The sequence below is a fragment of the Lates calcarifer genome, linkage group LG13 (genome assembly GCF_001640805.2).
Source record: "Lates calcarifer isolate ASB-BC8 linkage group LG13, TLL_Latcal_v3, whole genome shotgun sequence".
NCBI classification, from domain to species: Eukaryota; Metazoa; Chordata; class Actinopteri; family Centropomidae; genus Lates; species Lates calcarifer.
The window spans coordinates 2,006,923-2,023,992 of NC_066845.1; positions in this window are offsets into that span (position 1 = coordinate 2,006,923).

Consider the following 17,070-nt stretch of genomic DNA (forward strand, 5'->3'; position numbering starts at 1 on the left):
TGGTTACCACTTTAATACTATCTCCTTTACAAGGCTTTAATAAAGCGAGAAATAAGTTATTTATATGATTTTTACACATACGGCAGTGGAGACTTTGACAAGCCAGTTTCAACAAAGCACAAAGCTTAATATATTGTTCCCATTATGTTCCTATTAACATCCATAGTTAAGATGATATAGAAGGAGAACCAAGATTCACAAGCTGAGGAATCAGCAATACAATACAAACAGCTCTGTTTTATGGACATGAAATAAACACATAACATGATCTGTTGTGTTTGAAATCTGAAAAAATAGTCACTTAAAAGTCATGTGAATAAGTTTTATAAAATGAGAGACACCCCATTGTGGTTTCTGGGTAACTGATCCTAACCAGTATTTTTCATCTTTTAGTTCACTGGATTTTTTTCCTTGTTCATGAACCATTCATTTTGAAGTTATTTCAATACTTACGTCTTATGTATTTTGTTCTATGTATTCCCATTACAAAATCTTCACTTACAACCATCCTGGGTTGTTATTTATGCATTAGCATGTGCTTGTGTATGCATGGTTATGTTTTATCAGTCAGTCAGTCCTATCAAGTTTTTAGAATATGAAGAGTATTTCTGGTCATAAATATTTAATAGCCTCCAAAATATAAAGGGAAAAACTATAAACAATAAAAGATTCTTTTCTATATTCCACTCACCTTGTAGATCTCCACAGTATCAGGACTCTCAAGGAGGAGGAGTTTGCTCTTTGCTCTGATCAGGCTGGCGATGGAGTGGATCATTTTAGCATCTCTACCAGGCTGAGCTGGGATCTGTTCAAAAAGAAATCATAGTGTTCAGATGTACAACTAATAATATTCACAGCAATGATAACCTTAGACAATAGCTGTTTTATTAGCAATTAGACAACCGTTAATAAAAATGACATCACTGAGGAACATGCTAATTAGAAACTTACAGGAGTGTCTCTGTCTCCTCCGTGGACTCCCCTATAGATGAGATCCTGAAGGAGGTTCTTGCTGTTTCTTCTCATTCTTCTCATGGATTCCTTCTGAAATGACTCCATTCTGAACTGACTCATTGGCACAAACAACAACAGCAACATGTGTATTTGAACATACAGTCTGTACCATATATATATATATATATATATATATATATATATATATATATATTACATATATAATTATATATATATATATATTTACATTTACATTATAGGACATTAATTATATGATAAGAAACCCTGAATATAGTGCAGGTGTCAGTGCTCTGTTGATATTATTGGCACTATACTGCGGTCATTACAGTGGAAATAACCAGGTAATAGTTAGCCTAGCTTAGCATAAAGACTGGAACAGACTGACTCTGTCCAAATTTCAAAAATATGCATACCAGTGCCTTCCAGTCTTCATGCTAAGCTAAGCTAATCACCTCCTGGCTCTATAGCTTTGTATTTAAAGGACAAGCACGAGAATGCTATCAATCTTCTCATCTAACTTTCACCAAGAAAGCCAATAAGAGTGCAGAAATCATTAGGAACAGCCTGGTAAATGGTTAATAACACACTAACCTGATAATAGACAGAGAATTCATCAGTTTGTATCTGTAAGAGATATTTCCTGAGCCTGGTAATTAGGAAAAATCTGAGCCATTATAACTTTATTACTGAGCTGTAATATAAAGGGCTGAATAGTGGTATAACAGGTAGATGGAGGAAGAAAAAGCTGAATAGATTTTTTTTTTATAAGTGTGAGTAAAGGAGGATATAATTCAGTGTGGTAAGGATGATATAAAGACCTGAGATGAGAGTTTACAGGTGAAAATAGATTGAGACATCCTCTTCTCATTGGGGTTGTAAGGTCATCATGGTTTTACAGCTCAATGAATAGACTCAGGCATAAAAGCTGCCTTATTTGAGCTTTCAATTCACACTGGTACCTCATGTTAAAAAAAGAGAAAGTCTGCGCATGGGAAGTCCAAATTAAGATGACACCGATCACCATTTTTTTTGCCACTGCACGCTAACAAGCCTCCATTGTTTCCTGCACAGCCAGTCAGTGAATTACACTATCTGTAACCTAATCGCTGCATCCGCAGCCATGTCATCTGCTTGGGCTAGTGCTTCTGAGAGAGGCAGCAGGCAGGCAGCCATCTCCTGAGATTAGTAGCCTGTGTATACATGGGTGTGCCTCAGCCTCAGATGGTAAAGAGCAGGAAAAATAGGACTCATGCTTTAAGAAGTGTATGCATCTTTACTGTCAGTCCAGCTTTTTCTCTTGAAGTATGTTGTAAATTAAGCCCAGATAATTTTATTTTGAGCATTTACTGCAGTTATTGTAGTCTCTCTGGTACTTTTTTAAGTGTCTGGAAAGAGAGCAAGCTTTTGTAATTTTTATCAGAACATCAGTCCAACAAGAACTCAGAAAAGAAGCAGTAAAATAAGACTGATATAATTTGTAATGGCTCTAAGTGTTGAACTTAAGATCTTCAAGTCCTGTGCTGTAATACTACTCCCTCTTTTTTCCTCTTGATCTCCTTAATAATCTTTAAACCCTGCATAAGAAGTATCTCAATCTTATTCCTCACTGTCTGTCATCAAGATATACTGTACATTCATTAATCCATATTCACCTTTTTCATTAAAGTGAGAAATATCAGATTCTTAGCTTAAATAAAAGTCCTTAAACCTCACTGTAACAGTACTAATAGTAGTAAAACTACAGTGAAGATTTTATGGAAGTAAAAGTAGAAAAGTGTTAAAAGCAAATTATGCTTAAAGTATCAAATCTGTAAGTAGTCAGTAGCAGTTTTCATATATTACTATAATGATACTGGATTATTGTTACAGATGTACTAATATGTACGCAGCATTTTTAATGTTCTGTCTGGGCTGGGTGAAGCTAATTTTACCAACATTATATAAATGTAATGGAGCAAAAAGTACAATGTTTCCCTCTGAAATGAAGCAGGAGTAGAAAAAAAGGCTCATTTGAGTACAAGTTTATATAACTCTAGAATAAATGTACTTAGTTACTCTCCACCACTGATACTCTATTAGTCATAAGCTATCCCCATTGTTTAAAAACACTAATTAATTCCTTTAACATTCAACTACCCAATAAAACACATTAAAACTGCCCAGTAATTCTTTCTAATGACTATAATAAGAATAAACTTCTTTCTCTAATTTCCCTTCAAACCCACACAGGACAGAGATCTTACCTGTTGACTTATCCAGGTACGGAGCTGAATGTGTCTTTCCACCAGGCGATCTGATACTTCCACAGCTGTTGATCTCCTGTTCTCTGCTCTCTCCTCACACAGCCAGCCAGTGACACCTGAGCAGCCGACACCTTTGGCATCTGGCCCTTCGCCGCCTGACACTGGTTCCTCATTCATCTTTAATTGTCCCGGACCTTCACTCTGTCTGTACTCTGTATATTCTGGCCACATGTGCTGTCATTTTTGAGGTTTGTCCCTGTTACTTTTATCAACTGTCTTTTCCATGCAATGTGTCAGATTTTATTCATCAACTGACTGATGCTTAAAGTCAATCTCTGTCATGTAAGTAGCTTGATTGTAGCTTTGCTCTTAAATAGGATCTAAACTTTTAAAACTTTTTCTTAAAGGCAGATAGTGATAACATTTTTAATTATGAAATCATAGTTAAGCTGCCAAAATCTGATACATTGTGCCACTTCTCTACAGACAGAAAACACCACAGGACACCTAAACTTAATTATATAGTCTTTTTTAAATGCCAAAATTTGGAGGTTTCTTCAGAATTTATGTGTTCACAGTCCACTACTATATTAAAAAAGGAAATGTGAGATATATTGCTGCAATTAAACAGAATCATTTGCCGAAAGAAAGAAAGAAAGAAAGAAAGAAAGAAAGAAAGAAAGAAAGAAAGAAAAGAAAGAAAACCAAAGGGTTATATGACAACACTATCTCAACTCAAGATTAGTTAGTTAGTACGTGGACTTTGAGTTGGTATCATTTTGGTTTCATGCTTTAAAAAAGTTATTTTTTCATGTGGTAAAAGTCACTGACTGAAATCTGACACTTAAAGGACAGGTTCATCTTTTTCAGGTCTATATTAAAACAGTAGTCAGGTGCTCATATATGAACATTGAAACAGGTTTTACCAGCTGTAATCATTCCTCCTGTTCATACTGGCCATGAAAAGCCTTTCAGATGTAAGTGATGGCGGATCAAATCTACAGGTCTTGCTCTGTGCAAAAATACATTCCAAAGTTTATCTTCCCTTTTATTGCAAAAGTCCATCTTTTTGTTTCCACAGACTGTGTGACGTGCTGTGCTGACCTGCCATGGACCTAAGAGAGAATTTGGTACTAAAAAGACTGCAGCTTTGGGGGACACCTGCTGAAGCTTCAAATTAACTTCAGGTAATTTTTTGAATTTACTTTTGCACTGAATAAGGACTGTGGATTTAGTAAAATCACCTCCACTGGAAACACACTGGGAGGAGATTGCTCTTCATTGTCAGTATGAACAGGAGGAAGCAAAACCTGGTCTAAAAGGTCACTTGACCATTATTTTAAGACAGACTAGTGAAACCTTTACTTTAATGAAGATCTTCTTGGCAGACTTGCATATTGGTCCTAACTTTGCACCAAATGTCAACATAATCAGTGCCATGGAAGTTTTGACTGTGCACAGCTTGTTGCCAAACATACTGAAGAGATATAAGAGGAATCATCTCATTCATCCGGGGGATTAAGAAAAGCTAGACATGTGATCACTATCACGATATTTCCACTCGTGGATACAAAACATATGAAAGTAAATGAAATCTCCCAAACGTTTAATCCTGTGAATACAGACTCACATGCATCTCTCTTGATCAGTTACCCAGAGTCTGTACAGGCCTTGCCATCATATGGTGTTATTGTTATATAACAGACATTTTCCTGCTGTTCCCCCATAAAGACGAGTTCATTCTCTCTTCATCTCTCCTCTGTGAGCTATCTGAATGGTCATACTGTGCACACACCTCAGCTTTCTCTCTCTCTCAAAAAAAAAAAAAAAAAAAAAAAGCCAGACCCGCCAAGCACACGCTGGCTCCGTGCAGTTTCTTATGTGCCATGGCACATCCAAAGGGCCTCTGGAGGCCAACATGCTCAGTCTGCCTGCTGGATACATTACATCCAAAAAACTGATAGGGGGGTCTGAGTGTATTTGGCTTGGCAGTCCAGCATTTGCTTGCTGCCATGTTCACTGAAGCCATGTGTCAGTTTATTATGGGCTCGACACACACCTCCGCCCTCCAGCATCCATGATGTGACGCATGATGTGAGCAGTGCTTTCCAGGAGGGATGATTTGTCATTTTCCTCTGCTCAGCACCTTTCAAGGGCTGAGATTTGTAAAAGTCATCAATAATCAGCATGGAAATGGAAGCTGCTGCAGTGAATATTTGGAAGTGAGGCCACATTGATTGTTGATGTTGGAGTTTACAAGCTGTGTTAAAGCCATATATTACTGAGTTTTATAGACAGCTTATGTAATATCCTGCTCTCAGGGGACAGTTTAGATTACTGACCATTCATCCTGCTTCTCATTGTGAGAACCAAAGACGCAGAATATATTTCATTTCTTCCCATTCTTCCTATTGTATAATCTGTAACCAATATAAAGCAGCAGTGGCTTAAAGCAGTGATGAATAAATGAGATTACTGGGCATCTCAACCATTTATCTGCTACTTTTAGCTGCCTATTTTGATTTTTCTGCCAGAGCTTAATAGTTTTTCTACAGCCTAACTTACGTTTAGCTGAGTTACCAGCACAGTATTTCCAGGTACTGCCTGGAAGAAACGCAGAAATAAATACCTCTGCTTGGGAATTTCTGGCCTAAAGATTAGAATTGTGACCGGAAAGATGCCAGTTCATTCTCTGGACCAGCAGGGGAAATCTGGGTGGCTAAAGTGAAAGAGCGGTGCTTCCCCTGCCTCATTACCACCAGTGAGGTGCCCTTCAGCAAAGATATTAACCCCATGTGGAGTGAGCGGAGCTGCTCAGTGGCCAATAGTCTCACTGGGCAGCTTCCAAGTATTAATGTGTGCAGCTTTGTCAGAATGAACAGAAAAGGAAAACTACTCTGTTTTTATAAATTTCAGAAATATTCAAAATAACACAAAACAAATACCATATAAGCATATGAAACAACAGTTTGAGCCCTGAAAGGAAAACAAATCTGTGTGATTTGGGGAAGGTGGAAAGTGAGTCCCATCTTCTTTTGTACTGAAATGATTTGACAAAACTGTGAAATATTCTGGTTTGCAGATGATCAAAAAAGACAAATGGTTTAATTTTGATGTGTTTAAATTTTCTATGTTTGTCTTTAGAGCCTGGAGATGAAGGCAGGATGAACTATTTAATTTGTAATTACTCTGATTTCTTCAGTATTATATAGTAAATATTTAAAAACAATAATAATAATAATAATTTAACTTTTACTTTCAAATTTTGTTTCAGACAATGAAGGTCTGAGGGTTTGATCTTGAGAGTTGATGAAGTTCGTTGGGACCTTTTTGCAGTGTTGTTTAATGTTTCATATGCAGCTCCTTAGATCTGACTTTAATGAAGTTGTGATGTCTTGTAAGCCCCTGTAGGCTGGGCTAAGTTGCACGATGAAACAATAATAAATGATCATGATTTTATAGTGATAAACAAGCAAAGAGAAGAACACAGGGCAGTACAAGATTTCTGCTAAAACTCCCACAGAAGGAGTTATTAATCATAATTAATAAACCATTCAGTGATTGTTTATGGAGCAACTTCAGGTCATTCATCTTGATGGCTCAGACTTATAGTCATGGCTCTCAAATTTCTGTCTTTGTCACACCATGCGGTGTTTGACATTTGCAATTTATTTTCCTAGGCTTGATTTCCATGTGGTATTGTATGTGATGGGAATGTCACATGATCCAGAATATGTAGTGAATGCATGGCTCATTGTCATAATGAGCAAACATCAGCAGCCATGTCATGTCAGTGTTTCACCACTTGAGGGTGCAAGAAGACCAATCAGCCCATCATCTCCTCCCACCCTCTGTCATATTACGTCAGTGCATGCAGGAGTGGTCTGGCAGCTCCTCTTGAGACTCTCCCAGTGGTCTGTTGTTCCTCTGTGCCTAATTACCTCCCTTCCTCTGAAGTGCTGTATCATCTGTTCCTGCTGTCAGAAACTCTAAGTCATGGCTGCTTATTGTGGCCACTCAAACTTCTAATTGGCAGGTATAGGGGAGTTTCCACAAAACACTGGACCTGCAGCACACACTCACTGTTGTGGTCGCCGGGCTGTCTGGAATGCAGCAGTTTTGGGACCTGGTTTCAACACTCTATCAAATTTCATGTTACGCTAAAATTAATTTAATACCGAAACACAGGAGTACATTACATGGGGGAATTATATTTTCTAAAAACTGGGAATTGGCAGATGGGAGAAGAAGCGCTTATTGCACACTGATTTCACACATTAGGAATTAATCCTTGCATGCAAGCACACACATACACACATGTGCAAACATCCCAGTCTCTACGACCATTTGCTGGAATGCACTTTGTCAGGTTAAATCATTTCACATTAGGAATCATTTACTGATAGATGACCTTCACCCCATTGCTACAACCCTCTCCTCTCCTGGGAGGACAGCAGTCTAATACACAGTGGTACCAACAATTTATACCAATGCATAAATTATGAACTGGGCAAACTGATTTATAATGACTTTATGGTACCCTAACTACTTCAGTGTCCTGACCAGGCAAGGCAACCACACTTGGGTCCAAGATACATTTTCATCACAAGACAATATTCAGCACCACATATATACGCAGATTATTAAAGGATCTTGGCTTATTTCCCAATTCATTCTGAATGTAAATTATTTAAAGCAAACATCAGTGATGAATTGCCTGTAATTTTTTTCTCTTTTCTGGATGATCACAGCTGCTGTGTAAATCACAGCCGCAGCCATAACACACTTTTTCCATTTAACAATGGGACCTTGTGTGATATCATCCGTCTGGGATCTTAAGTTAACACATCATCCATGTACTGTGTCAGAGGATGGCAATGAGTGGCCTGTCCCATCTGTGCAGAGCAGCAGGGGTGCCGGAGCTGGTCCCAGCTGGAGACTGGTAGAGCCATGTGGCAAGCTGGCACCTTCTTGACCGGGACAGAGAGCAGGCTGCATGTGAGAGCCCAGCTAAAAAAATGGAAATAATGCAGTCTTAATATTCTCTAAGCTGCATTCCATTATTCATTCAACATGAACAACAGCTCATAGGAAAAGCAAGAATCTAAAACTTTTTATCTGAAATGTGCAAAGTTGCTCAAATAGAAGTTATAATAATGGATTTAAAAAACTGTAAAATCACCCTCTGGTGTTTATGTATCCACTCTAATGACACAGTGCTTGGGTATTTTTCTTTTCATAGAAACAGAATTTCTGCATTAACTGCACAGGTCTTCATCACCCACCACCACTACACACTACAGGCAGTGTCATAGCTCAGTGATTAGCACTGTAGCCTGAGAGCTTTCTGGGTTTGAAACTGATTGCGTGGGTGTTGTCTCTGTGCATTAGCCCTGCATAGTTGTTGGGGTGAAGCAACCTATTCTCTGTTTTTTGTGTGTTGTACATATGTGTTGTATTGTGGTCTCCATGGCTGTGATTCAGGAGATATACTGCATGTGCAGGTGGTTGTTCAGGGTATTGTGGTTCAGTCTCCAGCTCTTCTGCATACACTACATGTCAAGGTGCCCTTGAGCAAGACATTGAACTCCTATTGCTCGACACAATTAAGTTTGAATATATTTACATTTAATATATTTCACTATAAATCTGGGTTTGTAACTTTATACTGTACAGTAATGTTGTCCAGTGGAGACTTACTGACATCAAAGTTGCAGGTAGAATAGGAAGGTGATTATGTTACTACTGTGCATTTGACCTTATAGTTTCCAAGACACCTGAGAAACACACACACACTGAGAAACCACTGTGGTAGTGGTGTACCTTACCAGACACAGGCCTATTAGACAACAGGATAATGACAGTAAGAGTACTAATTACTAGAGTACAAAAGAGAATAGTTAAATCAGCTTTCAGGTCTGTATCTATCATATTGCTTGGACCCCGAATTCAGTGATAAGTTGCATTTGTCTGTATAAATTCTCTTCTGTCACTATGTCACTAGAGATATAGTGACCCCCCCCCCCCCCCCCCCCACTGAGATCATGATTCAAATTCAAATCCTCATACATCAGCACTGAAATCCAAATTAGATGATAAATTGAGCATAAGCCATAAGGCAGGTGAAACCAGGACAGGGACCCTTGAACTGTTTCCAGTTCTCAGCTGATGCAAGGTGAAGTGGAGTCATCAGTAAATCCCTGCTGGAGTGTTACAGACAAGAGATTAGTGAATCTGACGTGAAGGTGTGCCACTACAGCTCTATATCTCTTTTTATCACACAGCTGTGTCCTGAACAAATATTTTCCTTCCTCCAGCAAAACAGGCTGAGTGGAGGAAAGATCACTCTAACAGGGACACAAGAAAAAAGAAATATCATCTTGCATTACAAGGACTATTTCACTCTTTGCTGGTGGTTCTCATTAACACTTTATTCAGTCTTCTTCAATTATGACACTTGAGTGTTACAGTATATGTGTTGGTACCAAGTATTAACACTTACTCAGTTGTGAACTCTGTTATGTCTTGATGATACTAAGTTGGGTATTAAGACTAGACAGTCAAATGAAAGGAACCTGTTTTTCTTTTCTTTCTTATTTTTTATTTCTTTCTTGTTCTTAAATGGCCAAACTGCATTATTGATATCTATGTTGCAACAGCAGCAAACATAAACCTGGCTGCTTTTAAATCCAAGCTGAGTGTCAAGTCTTGTAAGACATCTCCAAGTTCAGTCCCAGATATGTGAAGTTTCAAATCACACCCCATGTTTTTTAGGGGGAAGTTTTTCGGGTCTCTGAATGCTGGCTATTAAAGCAGCACCATTTAATATTTTTATTTTTACAATATGTATTTCTTACTGAGGTGCGTCTCTTTCCAAAAATTCAGTTTTAGCCTCATTTAATTCATTATTTTGGTTTACAGGCTGCAACTTTACTGCTTTAGGTTTAACTCTCACCTGCTCTCATCATCCTCAGTTCCAGCTGTTTGAAGTATAAGTAAGTTACTGTATTTGTTAACAGACTTTGGAATCAACAAACACAAAAAGATGAGGCATAACTACAGAGTAAAGGGGCCAATGGATGCTGCCTAAATCCAAGACACAAATATAACCAAAAAACAAAAATTAAGAGTTAACACCACTATCTCCTTAATAAAACTGAAAGTGGAAATAAAAACCTTACTACCTAAATTCACTTGACAACAAAACATAGTGGAGACAGAACAATCTAATGCCTCGCCCAGTACCACCATAGATTTACCAAGTAACTTCTGCAAGTTAACACAATGGCAACCATTCACTGGACACAATCAATCCATACATCCAACAAGATGAGTCACAGCTGCTCCACTTTTATAGGTTTAGGTTGTTTCAATCCCCAGTTGCATCCGCAGGATTGGTGGAGCTGGACTGGGAGCCAACCAATCAGGAAGGAGAGAAAGCCACGCCTTCCCCACTGGAGTCAGTCGTACTCAGGGCACCACACTCTGATTAGCATACAGAAAACTATAATAACGTGTTACTCACAACTCAGCTGAAAAGGTACAGCCAGGATAGAGGGTGTGGAGCAATTTTCAAGAAAAAGAGATTCAAACTTAATGTACGCTACCTGACCAGCACCAAACAAAAGACAGATGAAGTTAGAGACTTGCTGCATCTTCTAGCTAAAGATACTTTTTCTGCGGAATTGGTGGAGTCTAAAAACAGAGCTAAAGGATGGTGAATATTGGGCTTAACATTCAGCAGTGGACCAGAAACACAGCTCCAAATGACTGCTGATATTGTTCTGTATCTGCTGGACATATAAATAATGCACTGCTAACTAATCTGTTCAACAAGACAACTTCATAAGGTCATACATAATATGTCATTGTTGTGTTTACAACTTGTTCTGCTCCCAAGGGGCCAAGACTTGAATGTTTCTCTCATTTTGAGTCAAATCTCAAGTAGGTCATGCCAACAACAGTAAAGTCCAAGTCTCAAACGCTCATTATTGTGACTTAAGTTCAACAAGTTTCATCTATCAGGTCAGCCCAGCTCAGCTCTGAAGTAAAGGTTCATCCTATAGAATCCCAGAGTAAGAGATACACTACAGATGCACAACATTGCATTGAAACAGGCAGGGAGGAAATCATCATCATTTAAAAGGCAGATATTTCAGTTTCTACACTGAGAACAGCTCTGATAGACCAGAATACAACATTGCTACTTTTCTCAACAGGAAAAACTCATTTGCAGAGTTCAAGTTATTATCTCCTGCTTAGCAAAAGTCATTTTGGGACGTGTAGGAAACTGCCAACTTAAGAAGAACATATGTTGAGGGGGAGAGGGCGCATTCTGCATTATAATTGTAATATACTATAATGACGTGATACATTTCCTCTAATCTCTCATTATACCCCTGTATAATGTCAGCTAAAGGTAACACTTGCACAGTGTTGTGCAGGTTTATAGTCGTGTGTGGGCTGGATTTAAAGCTCCTCTGAGACTTGTCTAGGAAGTCAGTAAAGATGTGAATCTGATTACTTAGCCCCTGTGTTTCTGGAATAGCACTAATGGACTCCTGCAGTGCTTGTGGTTGAGCATGCAGCATTAGAGCTGCCCACACACGGCTGTGAACAGTCTGTCTGTAATGGTTTTTGTTGATGGCTGTTTGTTGATGGATTAGCAATGATGTAATTAGAACCATATTAATAATTCCTCAGTTTTAAAAATAGAAATCCATATGCACATGCGGAAAACAGAAATTATGATATTCTAATGAGAAGTTTAAGAGTAGGTTAGGGAAGTTGGTGAGTCAAACACATCAGGGCCTGCAGTGATATTTGCCTTGAGAGTGGTTTATGTCTGGATGGTCGTAATTGTCTGCAAGACAATGACTTCATTGCTGTGTTTAATTTGCACAGGCCTAAGAGGATGGTAATGACTTGGCATCAGGTGTTTGCTGGGGCAATCTCCACACTAGCTGACTTAGCATTACACTGCTTTAACACTGTCAGACTCACAGCAGACAGTTTGAAGAAACAGTATGAAATCTTTGTTGATCAGAAGCATCAGCAGTCTCTGCAGCCACAGGTGATAATTACAAGACACTGGCACATTAAATTCTGTTGGGCCTCTAGTGTGGAGTGTTACTGGAAGCAGTGTACCCCTAGAAGCTAACAGTTCATGAACAGAAAACAAATCTTATCAATCGCTCAGGCAACACACGCAAAATTCTTTGACAGGGTTGATAAATTAAGAAAGAATTATTAAACTACCTGTTTATTTTCCAGTGATGATTTTCTTAGTCTTAGTTTCTTTCAAGAATGCCTTTTCAAAGTCCTCAGCAATCAAATGTGGGCATATGCCATATAAATGTAAATAAGAAACAAACAAGGAAGAAATGCAAGATTGTGTTTGTCAGAAATTTTGTGGCACATTACTGCTTTTTTGTGTCTTTTAGATTGAGGCAAGGAAACAGATAGTGATAGAATCCAAGAGGCTGCTGAAATATCTAGGCTTGAGAAAAGGTCTTGACCTCACTATGAACAGTTTTAAAGTAATGGAGCTCTACATCCAAATGTCAAAGAATCATTTTTAAGATCTTCTGTTTTCTCTGCAGTCACAGACCTTCAGGCTTGGTGTCACTTTCATCTGTCAAAAGTGACACCAAGTGAAGCATCACAGCTGTTAACTTTTTAGTATCCTGGATCCTCTTCCTGAGGTCCATACCACCGACCTCTGTATCACTTTCTCCTCAAGTGGGTTTTTGTGTCAACTGCAGCACTTTTTTACAACTGCAAGAAACATGTGACATTGCCACAACCTTTACAGATCATACTTGGCACTGGCTTAGTTTGTGTTTATTTATCTGTATTGATGCTCATTTAAAGGGGGAAATGAAAATATGTACTATATATAATGACATAACAGCAGAACTGCAGAAGTTTTTTTTTTTTCTTTCAACCTCTTTAGAGCTCAGGTTGCATCAACAAAGGTATTTTTAGTACACAAACACAGCCTTTATCTCAGCCAACACTTACACTACTTTTCAAAATGTGGAGAAAATGGTGTGAGGGTTTCAGTTAAGCTGATCTAGGCTGCAACAGACAAGACCTCATTGACTGGACACAAACAAAAACAGTAATTATCCTTTAAAAGATAATAAGCTAAAAAGTAATTACTTTAAAGATTATAATATATAGTTTCCAATTTGCTTGAACAAATTTCGCAAGATACACAATCCAGTTGTCTCATAAACAGGATGTTTATTTGAAATTGTTGATGGTGATATTTCTGCCATTTTGTTTACTAGTGAGTTTGTGTGGAAGTGTATTGCTGCCACACCAGAGAAATAAAAACAGATCACTATCACGTTACGTTGTGAAACTTTTTATGTTATAATAGGATAGTGATCTGTTTTAGTTTTTTTTTTTTTTTTTTCTGGTGTGGCAGCAATATGTTTCCATAAGTTTGAGTGTGTTTATGTTTAACAGTTAGGTATAATTCAACTGTACATACGTACTGTAAAAGCTATATACACACACAAGTAAAAACACTATATAAAAGAGAAGATATGCAGACTCAAAGAACACATGTTCAATAGAGTATGGGTTATGTACTCTATATGCAAAAATAAAACCATACAATGGTTATGGTTCATGATAACAACAAAAACTTTTGTGGCCTTGCTATGTTATACACATAGGCTCATTTCTACAGTTTCCATTTCCTTTAATAAGAAGTATATAATCATGTCAAGTGTCTTCACATTCTTTCCAGTTGAAAAGGTTCATCTATTTGTCTAATTTGAATTTCCCTCTCTATGCTTTCTTATCCCATCCTTCCTTCTTCTATTAAACATCTTGAAATCAATAATCAGCAAAACCTTACCCAGCAACACTAATACCCAACCAGCATTCATGTCCTGCCATCAATATACTAAGAGTATATATATTCTCCTACTGTGAGGAGGGATGACGTGCTAAGGTCACTTACATGGTTGCTGCACAGCATGCCTTATTGCTATGACGTGTGAGTGGCAGGAAGTCTCCAGAGACAGCTGCAGGAGAGCTAGTGTGTCATCAGCCGGTTGGGTGACAGACAGGCTCTCTGGTATGTGGGAGGACTGACGACTCAGGAGAGTCAGCTGCATGGGGTCTTCCCTCACACATGACCACCATACTGTACTGTAAACTACGTCACTGACGTCGGACTGAAATGATGCAGGGTCAGCTTCTTTAGATACCTAATTTACATGATGAGTCTCTTTTACACACATTTTCTGAACTTTTCTGAGGGCTCTTCCCTCAACCAAAATAACTAATGGTGAAGACATTTGTTGCATTAACACCCATAAAAAAAGGTCCCAGGCTTATGATTAAATGGCAGATCCTCCATTTATACATGTGAATTGGCAAACCTCCAGAGGCTGACTTAAAGAAACACACAGACATTCTGAGAAATATGCTTGTTTGCCATCGAACCCACAATTAAACGAGGAAATTAGTATTGATTTCAACTGCCTGTCTCCAGTATAGTCCAGGATGTGTTGGCACAGCAAAGTAAAGAGACAGCCAAGTCCTGTCAACAATGTGCTCAAGAGTCACCTGGCTTTTGTTCAGATTTATGAGAGTGAGTATAGGACTTCTGAAATGCTCCACACATTCACTAGAAATAGATCTGATGCATATGCTACATAACCTCTTTAAAATAACATGTCATTTCATGTTTCTACACTAGAAACAAATTAAATCAAAAGTTATACTCTTGGAAGATATGGTGATAAGGTGATTGGAGCTAACTGTTTCCCCTTGCATCCAAGCTTTAGATGAAATTGATATTGATGCTTTTATTGGAACCTGAGTGGGTAAGATTGCAAACAAGCAAAAGTTGCAGACTAAATAGGTGAAAAATTATGGCTCACATTAAAGATTTAATTTGCCCTTTATATGTGCATCATCACTTTTGATGTATTGCTTTTAGAATGACTGCTTTTCTTCTTTTGCTGCAGTTCCTCGTTTTAAATGCCATCATTACCTGAACAAGCCAAATTATGCCAGATTAATGACAGCTCCCATTACATATCTGAGTTTCTAAGTAAAAAAATGTAGTTGTGTTCCATATTACAGTTATTAAAACAAAAGTATACTGGACTTTGATTAGTTGTCAACTGTTCAGCACAATTCCCCAGAGATCACTACTATGTTTCCCTGTCCACTGCAATAGAAATATCTACCAATATCTGTTTATGGTTCAGAAGATAGCCCGTCAGCAGTTTTTTTATCCTCGCAGACTTCAATAAACCCTTGACCTCCTAAAAATTTGGGATTTTACAGCCGAAATGTCCAAGTGAGAGCTGCCAGCCAAGTGTTTGGGTCTCACTGTTGATTCTGGGAGGGTATGTTCAGGACATTTCAGAGGAGGAAACTTTAATCATCACAGTTGGGCCTTAGGGAAAGTCTCAGCTACTCATACCTGGATAATTAAAGGACCTATTGGCTGTCTTTATATCCCAAGACCTCGGACTCCTCTCTTGTTGGATTAACTCTGAAGGCCTTGTCGACAGGAGTACAGCAGCTGCTTCACCTGGTGTGTCTATCTATCTATCTATCTATCTATCTACTCCTGATCTTACAGTGTCATGGTTAAAATAAGCCCAGAAAAACAGCAATATGTGTATAAGAGTGTCAGACCTTACATCATGACAAATATTCTTTTAAACAACAGAAATAAAAGGTGAAACTGTGACAAAATCCAGGAAGCAAGTCTTAATACTGACTTTAAAATAGCTTTGACCATTGGTGCATTGGTGGAAGTAATCAGATCATTAATTTAAATAAAAGTAGCAGTTCCACACTTTTATAATATGAGTGAAATGCTACAATCTAGATTTTACTCAGGTAAACGTGCAGTAGCGCTGAAAGAAGAATCTGAAGTATCAAAAGTAAAAGTTCTCATTATGAAAAATTACTTTTGTCAGTGTTATATCATTAAAAAAGTTTTTTTTATTGATTATAAGTGGTTCTTTAATTTTGTGGTTGGTTAAGGTGGAGATTCATACATGGTGGGGTAGTTTAGTCTATAACAATGCACTGTATTTCATAAACTGATCATATGTTTTGTAAATATCTATCTATCTGTCTGTCTGTCTGATTCATCTCTATAATGCAGCTGCAGATGAGTCAAACACATTTTGTTAGTCAGCTCTATAGGAGCCATGTACTGACAACAAAACAGCAGTGACCTACCTTCCTTGACCTACATGAGATGAATCATTATACCATCTGAGGCGTTTCCACCGGACAGATTTAAATATAGATACTCTGTAGCATAGGTAGTCACACAAACTTCAGAGGGATGAAAAGAAGTGGTGGAATGGGTGGGAGATTTGCAGGAGTGAGCTGACAGGGTCAGGACAGACAGTAATGGATATCCGGTTCCCTCTGGTGAGATGGAGAAATGGTGAAGATGAATGTTGCTGCCAACACTAACGGCGCATCCACAGTTTAACAGAGGGGAAACCCCTTTACCTAAATATCTCTCAGTAACATAGAGAATCACACACTCAGTCAATAATAGGACTAGGTGATACATTGAAAGTTCTTTTTTTTTTTTTTTACCATGGAAATAGTTTGACATTCCTCAATAACTTTTTAAAGATTGACAATTTGATTCCACTGAAACATGACAAAAAATAATCATTTACATTATACATTATTCATTTGCTATTCTCCAAAACTAATTCAAACTAAACAGTTATTTGGCCTTGGTAGGTTACACAGTAACTTAGAGGCCACTGATGGAGTCTGGTCTGAACCTAAAATTGAAACCAACAATTTCTTTGGCATGACAGTTGTCAAATGGAAGCTA